Raw genomic sequence first — 14,588 nt, 5'->3', positions numbered from 1 at the left:
TGAGTTTACAAATGGAAAACGAATAACCTTTCTGTCAAGATTTTCTTTAATAAAATGATGGTCAACCTCCACATGCTTTGTCCTATCATGCTGAACTGGATTATGTGCAATCTCAATTGCAGCTTTATTATCACAATGCAAATCCATAGGTTGTCTAAGCTTGTAACCTAGATCTTTCAGGACATTACGAATCCATAACATTTCACAGACTGCATGTGCCATACCTCGAAATTCAGCTTCTGCACTTGATCTGGCCACAACTTTCTATTTCTTGCTACGCCAAGTGACAAGGTTCCCTCCTACAAAAGTGAAGTACCCAGATGTAGAACGCCTGTTAGTTTTATCACCAGCCCAATCTGCATCTGTGTATCCCCCAACTTCCAATTCATCCTTTTTCTCAAACAGTAATCCTTTACCTGGCGCCATCTTCAAATACCTCAAAATCTGAAAAACTACATCCATATGATCTTCACTAGGACAATGCATAAACTGACTGACAACACTCACAGCATAAGCAATATCAGGTCTAGTATGTGAAAGATAAATCAACCTTCCTACAAGACGTTGATACCTTCCTTTATCAGTTGGAATTTGATCAGGATAAATGGCAAGTCTGTGATTCATCTCAATGGGTGTCTCAATTGGACTGCAGTCCAGCATCCCCGTTTCAATAAGTAAGTCAAGAACATACTTCCTCTGTGACAGTGAAATTCCCTTCTTAGACCTCGCAACTTCAATACCCAGAAAATACTTCAGTTGCCCCAAATCCTTCATTTCAAACTCCTTTGACAGATATTTTTGTAACTCATTCATCTCTTTCGGATCATCCCCTGTAACAATCATGTCATCAACATACACAATAAGAGCTGTAATCTTACCATTCTTGCGCTTGATAAACAAGGTATGGTCAGAATTGCTCTGTCTGTACCCAAAGGCTCTCATGGACTTTGAAAATCTCCCAAACCAGGCTCTTGGAGATTGCTTCAGGCCATACAAAGACTTCTTCAATTTACACACCTTGCCAACTTCACTTGGGTAATTCTTAACAACTGGGGGCACATCCATGTACACTTCTTCTTCCAAATTCCCATTAAGAAACGCATTCTTCACATCAAACTGGTGTAAGGGCCAATCTTTGTTTGCTGCAAGTGAGATTAGAATCCGAACAGTATTGATCTTTGCCACAGGTGCAAAAGTCTCCTCATAATCAATCCCATAACGTTGTGTGTATCCTTTGGCAACCAACCTCGCCTTGTATCTATTAATAGTTCCATCTGCATTAAGCTTCACAGTAAATACCCAACGACACCCTACAGTCTTCTTTCCAACCGGCATAGGTACTAGTTCCCATGTTGCATTCTTTTGAAGAGCTTCCAATTCTTCATTCATCGCCTTTGTCCATTTTGGATCCGTCAATGCATCCTGCACGTTACTAGGAATAGATACAGTAGATAATTGATCAATAACAAGTGCATGTGACCCAGAAATCCTATGGTTAGACATAAAATTAGCTATAGGGTATTTAGCTTTGGCTTTGATATCTGGTTCATATTGTTTCTTAGGAATTCCCTTGGTAACCCTTTGTGATTTCCTAGGTTCGACACTTTCTAACCCAGAAGATTCATTAAAGTTTAGGGGTACCTGAGGAGGATCATTCTGACCGGGATCTTCAGTTGGTGATGTAGAAGGGGGAATATCTTGTGTGTGAGCTTCAGATACATCTTGATTTTGATTCAAACTATCCAGAAAAGTCGTCTCTTCTGTCTCGGAATTCACAACACTCTGTTCGGCAGTCACATTTTCTGTTTCGGAATTCGCAACACTTCGTTCGGCAGTCGCATTGTCTATTTCGGAATTCACAATGCTCTGTTCGGCAACTGCATTTTCTGTTTCCAAATTTTTTCTACCCTCAAATGTATCCTCCAAATTTTCCAAGTCTTCAAAGACATCAAAATCAATAATAGAACGAGAATTCCCTTCACAACCTCTCTCCCCCTGAAGGGAAGACTGAGAAGCTCCCCCTGAGTAATAAGGCTCGGATTCACGAAAAGCAACATCAAGAGAGACATGTAAAGTGCCAGTAAGGGGATCATAACATCGATAACCCTTCTGGAAGTCAGCATAACCAACAAAGATACACTTACGGGCACGGGGATCAAGCTTGTTGCGTTGAGGCTTGGGAATATGAACATAGGCTGTGCACTCAAACACCCAGGGCTCCAAATTAGGCATAGAAGGGATGGTCAAAAATGTATGAAGCTTCTGATGAGGATTCTGAAACTCAATCACCCGTGAAGGAGTACGGTTGATAAGATATGCTGCAGATTTTACTGCTTCTCCCCAATAGGACCGAGGTACATTCATGCCAAATAAGGAAGCACGAACAACTTCCATCAACTGCCTGTTCTTCCGTTCTGCTAACCCATTCTGTTGAGGAGTATAAGAATTGGAGGTTTGATGACGAATTCCATGTGACCGGCAAAACTCAATCATAGGGCCATTCACAAACTCTCCACCGTTGTCAGACTGAAACACTCTGATGGATTGTTGATACTGAGTTGCCACTATTTTGTGAAATTCGATAAACATTCCAAATACATCACTCTTATTCTTCAGTAATGACACCCATGTCATGCGAGTGCAATCATCAATAAACGTTACAAAATACCGAGCTCCAGAAAGAGAAGGAATCTTTGCAAGACCCCAGACATCAGAGTGAATTTTCATAAAAGGAACAGGACTTTTATTAAGACTTGGTGAATATGAAATACGGTGGCTCTTAGCCAGTTCACAAATGTCACAATGGAAATCCAAATCACTGACAACCGAAAACAAATGAGGTTGCAGCTTCTTAAGATAACTAAAAGATAGATGACCTAAACGGCGATGCCATAACCATACTGCTTCCTTTGCATTCTCTACCCCATTAATCTGATTAGCTTGCCCCAAAAGATGCTTCTGGTTTTCTCCAGTCTCTGTCAGATCCAGGTAGTATAATTTTCCCTTTCTAACACCATAACCAAGAATCCGCCGAGTCAGAATGTCCTGAAACACACAGAAAGATAGATAGAAGGTCACAATACATGCAAGTGCTAAAATAATCTGACCAACAGATAGGAGATTATAAGCTAGTGAGGGAACAACTAGGACAGATTCAAGGGTTAAGGTATCAGATACAGCAATAGAACTTTCTCCGGTGACCGGAGTTGGAGTACCATCAGCAGTAGAGACAACATTTTGAGAGGAACGTCTAAGGTTTTTCACAAGACTAGGGTCATTGGTCATATGATCAGATGCACCTGTATCAATTATCCATGTATTATTCAAAGTAGCCTTACCCTTCATACCTGACTGCGCTACATTAGCGAAGGCATTGTCGAGATGCTCTTCCTCTGTAGTAGCAATAGCCACCTTGCCCGGATTCTTTTGCGGTTTCCTGGTGAAGTCCCACCAATCAGGGTAGCCAATCACTTCATAGCACCGCTCCTTGGTATGACCTACTTCCCCACAGACAACACATTTTTTGTTTGTGTATGGGTTTGGTTTGTCATGAGGACGGCGTGGAGAAGGACCTGAGAAGCCTGGAGGAGGACTTGGTCGGCATTGAACGGCCATAACAGAAGATTCGGTAGGTACCGAACGCCCCATAGCTTGTTTCTCTGATTGTACCTTGCGAATGTAAGCATAGCTCTGCTCCAAGGAGAATTTAGGCTCCTTGCATAGGATTTCTCCACGCACCTGATCATACTCTGGGTCAAGTCCACTCAAAAATAAGTGAACACGCATCCGGGACATTGCTGAAGTTTCTTGAACGACAGCTGCAACATTATCATGTTGAGAGGCCACCCTTTGATCAATCTCCTGGAACATTGCCACTAACTCATTGTAGTAGGTCGGAATGGGCCTTCCATTCTACTTTGCTTCAAAACACTTTTTATTCAACTCAAAGATTCGGGTTTCATCAGAATCATCATAAAAGGTTTTCTCTACAGCTTCCCAAATATCTTTCGCAGTAGGGAGACGAATATACCGGTTCATGAGAGAGGATTCCATGGAGTCAATTAGCCAACTTTTCACCTTTTCATTGTCCGTGGCCCAAGCTTCATACTCTGCAGAATTCATGGCGGGTTCAGCCTTTACTCCGGTCAGATAACCAACCTTCCCTCGTGCTCCAATGCGCATTCTCATAAGAGGAGCCCATATGGTGTAGTTGGATTCATTCAAGACAACACTTGTGGGGAAAGCAGAGTTGTCTTGTTGGGTGGTGTAGTGGTGATGGATGATCGGTGAGGATGACACCATTGTCTTCTCGGGATTTGACTGTTCGCCTTCAATTGCAGGTCCGGCCATTGAGGAATTTGGGGTTTGTTTGTTTTTTTCCAGGTTTGGTTTTTCTAGGGTTTCAAAAATTCAGGGATGGCTTGATTTTAATGGTGGTGGTACGCAGCGGTTTGTGGTGTGCTTTGGGATTCAGGATTCAGGATTCATGATTTAGGATTCAAAGGATGCAGCCAAGTTCAAAGGATTGAACCTGCTCTGATACCAAGTAGAAAAGAATACTTTGATTTTAGGGTTTTCAATAATAATACTATTCATCCCACAAAGGGGTATATATACAAGGACAAGAGGAGTAGTCTAACCCTAATAGGAAACAATCATTCCTATAATTACATGATAACCTAAATAAATAAGAATCATAATTAAATAAGATTTACAGCTATTCTACAAATTGATCTCCTTCCACAACTTCCATCATAACCGTCCATCTAGCCAACCACTTTCCGGAATTCAATTATCACAAGGCTAGAGACAGAGGGGATAATTCAATAACAAGGGCATGGTGCACACTGCCCACCACTAGTGGCTCGGGATTTTCAATCCCCAAGAAGGAACAAATATCTCCTTACATCCCCATCAAGTGCCAACACATCAATCCAACCACGCAAACCATTTCAAGTGTAAAATATATAATTTTCAAAACCATGCAAGAGGCCTCATATAAAACATAGTATATGCAAGAAAAGCATAAATAGAGTTAAAGGCATCCCTCACCTGGAACTCGAGCTTTCTGTTGTTGCACTTGACCTCAATGCAACCTTGTAACAACCACCAACTTCATAAGATCCTACCAAGATATCGAGCCTAGATCAAATAAGCGACATTAATAACGATATATAAGGCTAGCTAATCACTCTCAATGCTCTCCGAAGAAAACCCCCTCATTAATCTAATTTACTAACTAATAACCAGACTATTTGGGTTCCAAGAAGCAGTTGGTTTTCAGGAAAAAGTGGTGAGAATACCTTTAAAAGACAAGTTGTCAAAAGCTGGAAACATAGTTTAAAAAGGAACTATCAAGGTTCAGGGAGAATTGTTCAATATACTAGAGGTAAACTCTTGGGAAAATTTTGAAAGGTGGATGGTTTAACAACCAACTTAGTAAGAATGAAATGGTTATTGAATTTCAAGTGAAGCCATTTAAAGAGTAAGGGTTTTAAAGGCCAAAGTAAAACGATGTGCAGAATCTTTCTAGAAATATCATCTTCTGTCCACATATTTCAAAAGTGCATAACTAATTCTAGAAAAATGCTTTGGAGTGATTCAAAATTTGAAATGTTCATCTTTGTGTCTATTGTCTTTCTAGGAACTGATCCCAAATTCTCAGCGGTTCGGCACCTGTTTTGAAATGAATGCAACTGGGTCAGATTGTACTGAAAACTGCAAAACTGCAGAAAGTTGTTCTTTTGTTCAAAGCTCTTTTGGTACCCAAAATGGCTAGTTAAGTAGACTATAAGATGCCTATAGAGTATATCTAAAGCTCCTAAAGACCTAAAATTTCAGTCATCCTTTAATACTGAAAAGGGGAGGTCCTGTAGCTCAATAACATAATGTTTTAAAGCATGATGTTTGGACAACCATAAAACGAATTAAACTCTTGGACTAAGCATGATTTTAATGTTCAAGATAACCATGGTCTAGCATAAATCCAACACATCAGAAAGAATAAGAAGTTCAAAGTTAAAGCAACAAGGTTCCAACAATAATAGTGACCAGTTGTAATCTGGAAGGGTTCGTAACAACAACCAAATCAAGCATATTGTTGAAGAAGTCATGATACTCACCGAAGACCAACCAAAGAGGGGAGCTTTATGGAGGTTTCAGCTGGAAAGAGAACTGAGGGAGTCTAATTTGATTAAGCCTAGTTGCATGCCAAGAAGTTTGCTTGAATTTGGACATGCAAAGTGAAACAGAGATTCCTCCATAAGTGGAAAGGTTGTTTTAAATGTATTGAGCCTAAAGATTGAGAAAAGGGATATCAACATGATTGTACAGTAACCTTACCAATAATTGGAGTCAGTCTCAAATAAGGTTTGAGGGATTCGGGTAGAGTAAGAGAAGGATTACAGGCATAAATCTGGAGCAGATTTGTTTCTGAACAGCTCCCACTTCGATTGACGTACATGTCTCTAAACGACTCCAAAGGAACTGAAATTTGGAGATCAGATAGAGGAGACGGAGGCGAACAACTTTGATGAAGAAAGTATTTTGATCGGAGGTCTCGAACTAGGTGTTTTGGAGCACATAAACACACTAATATGCACAGGAACGAGAGGAAGAGTGAGAAGAGGAGGGTGAATGACAATCTCTGGCCTGGTTTCTCCCTTTTGAAGGCCTGGGATAGTTCTCTAGGAGGAGTTGCCCTTTGTATGATGAAAACATGGAAGGGAGGAGCTGAACGAGGTTCCCTTTTCTCTCTACCCAATTTTGACGTGAACAAGAAAAGAAAGGTTGGGCTTTGCGTGTGAGGGAGGAGGCTCAGCTTGGGGAAAGTAAAAGAATTGGGGTAAAAATATAGGTTGTAAAAACCAATATGATAGGGAAATAAAAGTAAAATAGATAAATACAAGAAAACTAAAAATTAAAATGTTGGCAAGACTAAATAAGGATTGGGCCTTACCAAACTTGTATTTAGATAGAAAAATGGCAAGGTAAGTTTTGTCGGAATTTTGCTCGAGTTTGAAAAAAAATATATGGAGTAAATAAATAGTGTTTTTGAAAGTTGGAGGGATGGTTGACGAGTAAGCGTCAGGTGGGGCAAGTAGAAATTCCACCAATTGTTAAGAAATAAGGTAAAATAAGAAATCGTAAACGCACACACAAGTAGATTTCAAAATTATGCAAGGATGCTATTATGAGCTGCAAGAACCTTATTAGACGAAGGGAGATGTTCGGGTCAAAGATCAACTAACTTATTGGACTAAGTTCACTAGCTAGCATACCCGTCTGTTGAGCGTCCAAAGTAAATTATGGATCCTAACCTTAAGCTATTTTTGGGACTAAGGCCCAATCCCAAACTATTTCCAAAAGTCTTTAGCCAAACAAAGGTTGTGAAAAATTTATCCCATCCAAAAGTGACGTTTGGAATTTCACGGGGTCTACACTAGGATAATTCTATAAATGCTGGGTGTATTTAGATATTTACTGGTGCATTTAAAAAGACCCTATATATACACACACACACACACACACACGAATAGAGGGCTAGTGAGAGATTGGCGGTCGCCTGCCTCATATTGAACCACTCCAAACCACCATCGTAAAGAACTCCATGGAGCTAACTATGGAATTAATAGATTCCCTGAGCTAAGCCTTTTCTTTCACAAATAATCCTCTCTCTCTCTCTCTCTCTCTCTCTCTCTCTCTCATTGAATGTGTTTGAAGAACAAGTTTTACATAAGTAAAGCTATGAAGCGCAAAATCTCTAACAATATTTAGTTTGAGAGGAGAAAAAAATTAATAAATAGCTAAACACTCTCATGTTCAACTTTTTTAGTTTAACTCACAAATAGCTAACATTGTTAGAGTAAGAAAAAGTTAAAAATTTACTAATTATATTTAACTTTTAGAAACTTTTGTTAAAGAAATTTTTTTTTTTAAATGAGGGCCGGTGCAACTGTCTTCAAGTCTTGATTAATATTTAATAAAACCATAGAATACCGCCAGGGGTGGGGATGACATAAAGCATGAACTTCATATTACAATAAGTAATTTATTCTAACATGCAATAGTTAGTAGAGTGCTCGACTGACAACTTTATTTGTTTTGATAAAACGGTGGCATAACGAAAAGATAACTCGATCTACTAAAGAAAAGCATCATAACAAATAGCGCAACTTTCCTACTATGTTACTGCACATAATCTAATCCTGCGACACTCTGTTTTATCTTGCCACTAGGAGGTTGCTTCTATTTTAAAATAGATAGTCGTCTCACTAGGCCAGATGAGGCACATTGAGTGTGCAGACTAGGATGAAGCCCACTGTCACCTACCATACTTTGATGGGACTTATTTCAAACAATAAAAAAACTAACTCAAATGAATAAGAAAGCATAAAAAAAATAATAGCACGAGCCCACTTGGGACCCAATTGCAATGTATGTTGGCCCAATAAGCCCAGATAATGAGGGGTCTATGCCCTCCCTCAGCCCAAGGTCGCACCTGCTGCACCACCTCCGACCAGTCGGGCCCTCTCGGGCCCTCACCACCATCGGACCATCAACAAAATCGATCCATCATCACACCCGTAAACTCGTATTGCCGGATTTCAGATCGAACAGCATTGTTGCTCAATCTGAAACGATCGTCGATCTCCTTCCACCCACCACCGACTCAAGGTGCCTCAGCTGCTCGCCCAAGCCCACCGCCGTGGATCCGCCCATCTATATCCAGCTTAGATCTTCCCGTGATGCAGCCTCCCTTTTCAACATACTCCGGGTCGGGGAAGAGAAACACAAACCCCCGACCCTAGCCTCTGTGCATCAGACAAGCAGAAGAAAACAAGATCCCGTCCGACTGCACTCATCGTGAGGCGGTGGTGAGGCCAAAAGCCAGAGCCAACGCTAAGGTGCAGCCGGACGAGAAGGCGGCCTGACAAAGGGACTGTCAACAAAAACCCTAATTTAGAGAAAGAGGCCGTTTCTGAATACACACTAGTTAAAGAAAATAATTTTTATTATTAGAGATGCTCTATGAAATAAAAATATACTTATATTAGACCCTATATCGAAACTGAGAGAACTCGTACGTGAAGAAAATTAAAAGGGAAATTAGACTTCTTGGCAATTAATCCCCTTTAATTTAGATGAAAAGAAATATCATATATCGTACGTAGCTCTGGTATGATGCTGAAAGCCTGGCATGATCTGGAACAAATTAAATATGCTCGACTTGGTAGGGTATTGACAAGAAGTTATATTACATGGTGCGCATCATCAACTCGTCAAGTAGTAATATAAAAACGTATATTTACATTATTTTATAGAACAAAACAATCACATGAATGTAATATATATGTTAAGTGTACAATTATTTATACATATATGATATCATATGGATATCAAGTCAACTTGCTTGAGTCATCCAGTTGGTATGTAGACTTTATTTTGTTTGCTTTTGATGATTGCTTCCTGAGTCCAGAACCAGATAGTGATGGTACTTGCCAGCTTCTACTAATTAGTTCTTAATGCATATATTGATTCGACCCAAGTCCATATATGCTTATCCTCTTTTAGTTCAGGGACACCAAGGCTGACAGAAAAGATCGACTGAGTCGACAGTGTTATCAACCATGGTCCATGAGAAGAAGCTGGTCTTGAAAGTATCCGATTGGCTTAGAGTCTATGACGACGGCTCTGTCGACCGGACATGGAGAGGACATCCTCAGATCAGTCACTTATTGGAGCCTGTTCCACCTCACCAGGAATATATTAACGGAGTTGCCACCAAAGACGTGGTTATTGACAACACGTCCGGCCATCGTGTCCGAATATATCTACAGGAGAGAAAGCCAGATGATAACAACGAGACTAAGCTACCCATAATCCTTCATTTCCATGGAGGGGGCTTTTGCTTTTGCGAAGCGGATTGGTACATGTACTACCATATCTACACCAAAATTGCACGTGCGGCCAACGCCATTGTTGTCTCCCCCTATCTAAGACAAGCTCCAGAGCACCGCCTCCCAGCTCAGATGGACGACGGCTTTTCTGTTCTCCTTTGGCTCTGATCTCTGGCTCAAGCTGATTGTCATGAACCGTGGCTAAATGACCATGTCGATTTGAACCGCATTTTCCTCATAGGGGACAGTTCAGGAGGAAACATAGTCCATGAAGTGGCTGCTCGAGCAGGGAATGCGGATTTGGGTAAGTTCAAGTTATCCGGTGGGATTCTTTATCCCACCTGGCTTTGTCCGGGAAACGAGGAGCAAGTCGGAGTTGGAACAGCCCCAGTCTTCGTTTTTGAGCGTAGATATGGCGGACAAGTTATTCAGCTTGTCACTTCCGGTGGGATCAACCAAGGACCACCCGATTACGTGTCCGATGGGTTCATTGGCCCCGCCTTTGGATGGTCTGAAGCTGCCTCCGATGCTTGTTTTCGTTGGGGAGATCGACGTCTTTAAGGACACTCAGGTGGAATACTACGAGGCCATGAAGAAGGCTAACCAGGATGTGCAGCTTTTGAGTTTCCCCGGAATGGGTCATGCTTTTTATCTTTCGGCGGAAATGAACCCATGCACGTCTGTCCAAACTGCGAGTCTAGTTTCTGGGATCGCAGAGTTTGTCAAGAAACATTGAAATGGTAATAATTATGATCAGGGCTGGTCATGAGATTCCAACGGCCTGAGGCGAAGAATTAAAATATGGCCTCCTATATATATATATATATATATATATATATATATATTTTATGCCAAATAATAGTATAAAATGATATACTTTGAATAGAATTAGATATGAAATTAATAAGAAAACAAAAGTATATAAATACTTACTCCTACATAATTTTCAGAATTTAAACATAAGTGATTGAAAGGAAAAAAGGTAAAAAAAAAAAACTGAATGGGTGAGCAAGCTGGGTTCGATTTGGGCCTAAGGATTGACATTGACTTAGGTCACTTAATTGATTGAAAAAAGAACCAAAAAAGAAAACAAAACAGAAGGGAGACTCAAACCTTAGTTGGGCCTCCGTAGGCTAAAATCATTCCCGCTGGGGTAACACTTCCCTTGGTGCTCATAAGAGCAATATATATATATATATATATATATACTATTCTGCATTACATATACAGAACTTCAGAGGCCCCCGGAGCAGGTGGCCTGAGGCGGCTGCCTCAGGCGGCAGCCCTCAGGGCCGGCCCTGATTATGATGTTTGTTATTGATGTTTCTGTTCTGTTCTACTTTGTTTTGGCAGCAAGCCTAATTAAGCAAGTAGCAGTAAAAGGCTTCACTACTACAAAAATTGAAACACACAACACTCATCACACAACAGAAAAAAATCTGCTGTTGTGTGTTAACACGAACTCTATCATACAACGGTATAATTCTGTTTCTGTTGTGTGAATGTAAGTAAATTGAAAACTTTTTTTTCGGAAGGTATTGCACAACTGATTTAAGACGATTCTGTTGTGTAATGGGAGACCCAAAATGGAGGGAAATGAGAACATAGTTTCCTGCCAGAACGAGCTCCCTAAAATGAAATTTGAACTATCCACACAACAGTTTTTTGTTATCTGTTGTGTAACGAGGTGTTGTATGAACTTAGAGAAATCCTACTAGGTACACCTAATGCAAGATACACAAATTTGTACAACAGATTGTCATAGTTCTGTTGTGTGAGCATGAAAGCAAGTTGCACAGCGCGGCAAAGTTTCAATTTTATGAAACTTATGTACAGGCACAAGCGGCAAATTTTCCCTCCCAGCCTGCTTTGTCATCATACACTCACACAACGGTCCACTACTTATCTGTTGTTGGAAAAACTCAAAACAAATTGTAGTCTCCCATCAAAACCTTTACTCCCACCAAACTCGACAACCACTCTTACTCCTTCCAAAACAGCCCCCCATTTACTCCCTCCAACCAATAACCCATAAGCTCGAAATCAAACCTTAGAAATCAAACCCTAACCCCTCTCTCGCTGTGCCCCTTCTCTCTCTCATTTCACTCCATGCTCTCTGCGATTCTCTAAGTCACAAAACCTAACCCATCTTTTCTTTGATCTCCGATTTTTAAATTTCAAGATGAGTGGGATTCTCCACATCCAAGGCGGCACCCATATTGGAGCCAAGTTCTGGGAGGTGCTCTGTGTCGAGCACGGCATCAACGGCTTGGGTAGGTATGAAGGCTACGCGCTTTAACTTGAGAGGATCAATGTCTACTATAACGAGGCCAGTCGCACTAGCTAGGTTCATGCCCATGAATAGCGTCAGATCTAGATCGTACAGTCGGATCTTCAAGCCGGAAAACTTCGTCTTGGACTTATACGCGCCGAGCACAACTGGGCTAAAGGTCGCTACACCGAAGGGGCTGAGTTGATCGACCAAAGGTTTCTCTCCCAAACCCTATAGTTGGTGTAAAGTCTTTTTGTCTATCCAATTCATCACTTGAAATGAAATTGATGCTCAATTCTAATCTTTATATCTGCCTGGGTTTATGCTAAACATCTTGAAGTGAAGAGATTTAGGATCTGCTATCTAGCATAGAGGTGGAGGCTTTGGGTTTGGATGGCCGAAAGGAATGACTGCAATTCTAAGGTAATTTCATGCTCCGGGTCTCTCTCTAGCTTAAGGTTTTATGGGTTTTCATTAATTGTGCTTTTTGTTAGAACTGTAAGTTTGGATTTGGAGGTATTGGTTTTCATTAATTGTGCCTTTGTTTTGCTTCTATATCTCTCTAGTTCTAACCAGCAACCATATATAATTGAACATTGTGCTACTTAGCTTTCTTATATATGTTTCTTTTTCCAATTTGTTTGGCATATAGATGACTTTGAATTTTCGAGGTTTGAAGATTTTTGAGCTGCAATATCCGTTGCAAACAAATTGTAGTGACAACAAGTGCTTAAAGAGCTAGAAGCATCGGTCAATCTTGCTGGGGGTTTCTATATAGTCAAAATTGCACTTACTTTTGATTAGTATATATTTGTTGGATTTGATCATCTGCTACAAGCTTGGCCAGATATTGGAGACTTGCTGTGAATATATGGGGACAACATCATTGCTGGTAATAAGGCAGAAGTCTGGTGCACTAGTTCTTCTTCTTGTTGTCGAGGACTAGTGAGCTCAATCTCTATTTTGAAGGCGAGGTTTATGTGTTTTTTGCTGTTACGCCCTAGAAGGTCAATCTCTGTTTCTTTCTTGCTTTGAGCTCTATTTTTATTTACTTTTCTCATTCAGTAATGCCCACAGGTCTAATGCTCATCTTTTGCATACTTTGTAGAAAGTATTCCTTAAGACGAGAAGAAGATTTGTTCGCATAGCCATGGAGAATGGCTATCCCCTGGTTTCAGTTTTCTGCTTTGGTCAGGTATCACCTTCTTATTATCTAGTTTTTCATGGTATACCTAGAGAGTTATTGGTTTCAATTCTTGCTGCAGTTGTATTATAGTTGTTTTGCATTTCTGCCTTTTGCTTTACTGGTCTAACGTGTATGGATGTCAATAGTTACATAACTATTAAGAGCAGTTTGTTGTAATTTCTGCTTGGCCACTTGTGTTCATTAAAGGGGTGGCATAATGTTTATTAGTTCTTTAATGGTTGAGTTATACTTTCCTTGTCTATCTAGCATTTCAACTCTCAATGAGATGATGTTCTCTTTTTAATCATATGATCTATGCTGCAGTGGGGGGAGTTATTCTTGAAGTTTGCTAGAGCTATCAGATTCACCCCTATTGTCTTTCGGGGAATGTTTGGGTATGTATTTACTTGTTTGATATTGTATTATGGGCAATAATATAGGGCCTCAATGAGGCCTAAGATTTATGGCCTTAAATTCTAGATGTCATGCCATGTAAGCAAATACTAATTTTATTTTCAATTTCACATAATATATCTTGCCACATCATACTATTACAACACCAACTTTACCCTTTTATATTTCCTTTTAGATGTTAGGGGTGAATCAATTACATTAATGAATGTGATTAGGTGATGAAAAAAAAATCAGCTATTAATTATGTATTAATTTAAGAGATATGTCTACAAATTCTTTAACCAATATTTTTCTTCATTTATTTAAATTCTTTCCTATAATTTTTCTTTCCAAGTAGCATAAATATATTGAATTAGGTGTCAAGAAATAGGCAATAACTTTATTGATTAATTTCATCCAAAAAAATAGCATTAATAAATTGAATTTGAAAAATACATATGTCTAAATTAAGAGGTAAGAAAAAAAATTTCATGTTAGTAGCATTCATTAATTATCATCTACAATCTAAATATAAGGAAAATAAATAAACAGAAAATAATAAACTAAAATATAACGTTTAAACCCTAGCTACATAAAGAGAAAAGAATGAACATAAGAACATATATAATGATATAACTATGTATTTTTCACATTATATTTTCAAAATTTACATAAACGCAACAAAGGTTGAACTCATATACATGTGTTATGCAAATCTATTGACTAATGTATGTGCAAATCTATTGATTGAATTACATGAAATTTTTTCTATTCTTGACATTGTTATTTAAATCTACGCATGAGTGTAATGAAAAGAAAAATAATTTTTTCTTTTAGA

The 14,588-nt window shown here is 39.5% G+C and overlaps 1 pseudogene; it reads left to right on the top strand.

Moving 5' to 3' along the window:
- The first annotated feature begins 9,588 nt into the window (after positions 1–9,588).
- Positions 9,589–10,647, top strand: LOC112181852 (annotated as a pseudogene).
- Positions 10,648–14,588: the final 3,941 nt, after the last annotated feature.

This window comes from Rosa chinensis, chromosome 1 (genome assembly GCF_002994745.2).
Source record: "Rosa chinensis cultivar Old Blush chromosome 1, RchiOBHm-V2, whole genome shotgun sequence".
Taxonomy (NCBI): Eukaryota; Viridiplantae; Streptophyta; class Magnoliopsida; order Rosales; family Rosaceae; genus Rosa; species Rosa chinensis.
Note: the sequence above shows the minus strand (reverse complement) of the source record. Positions and strands in the feature narration are given on the sequence as shown.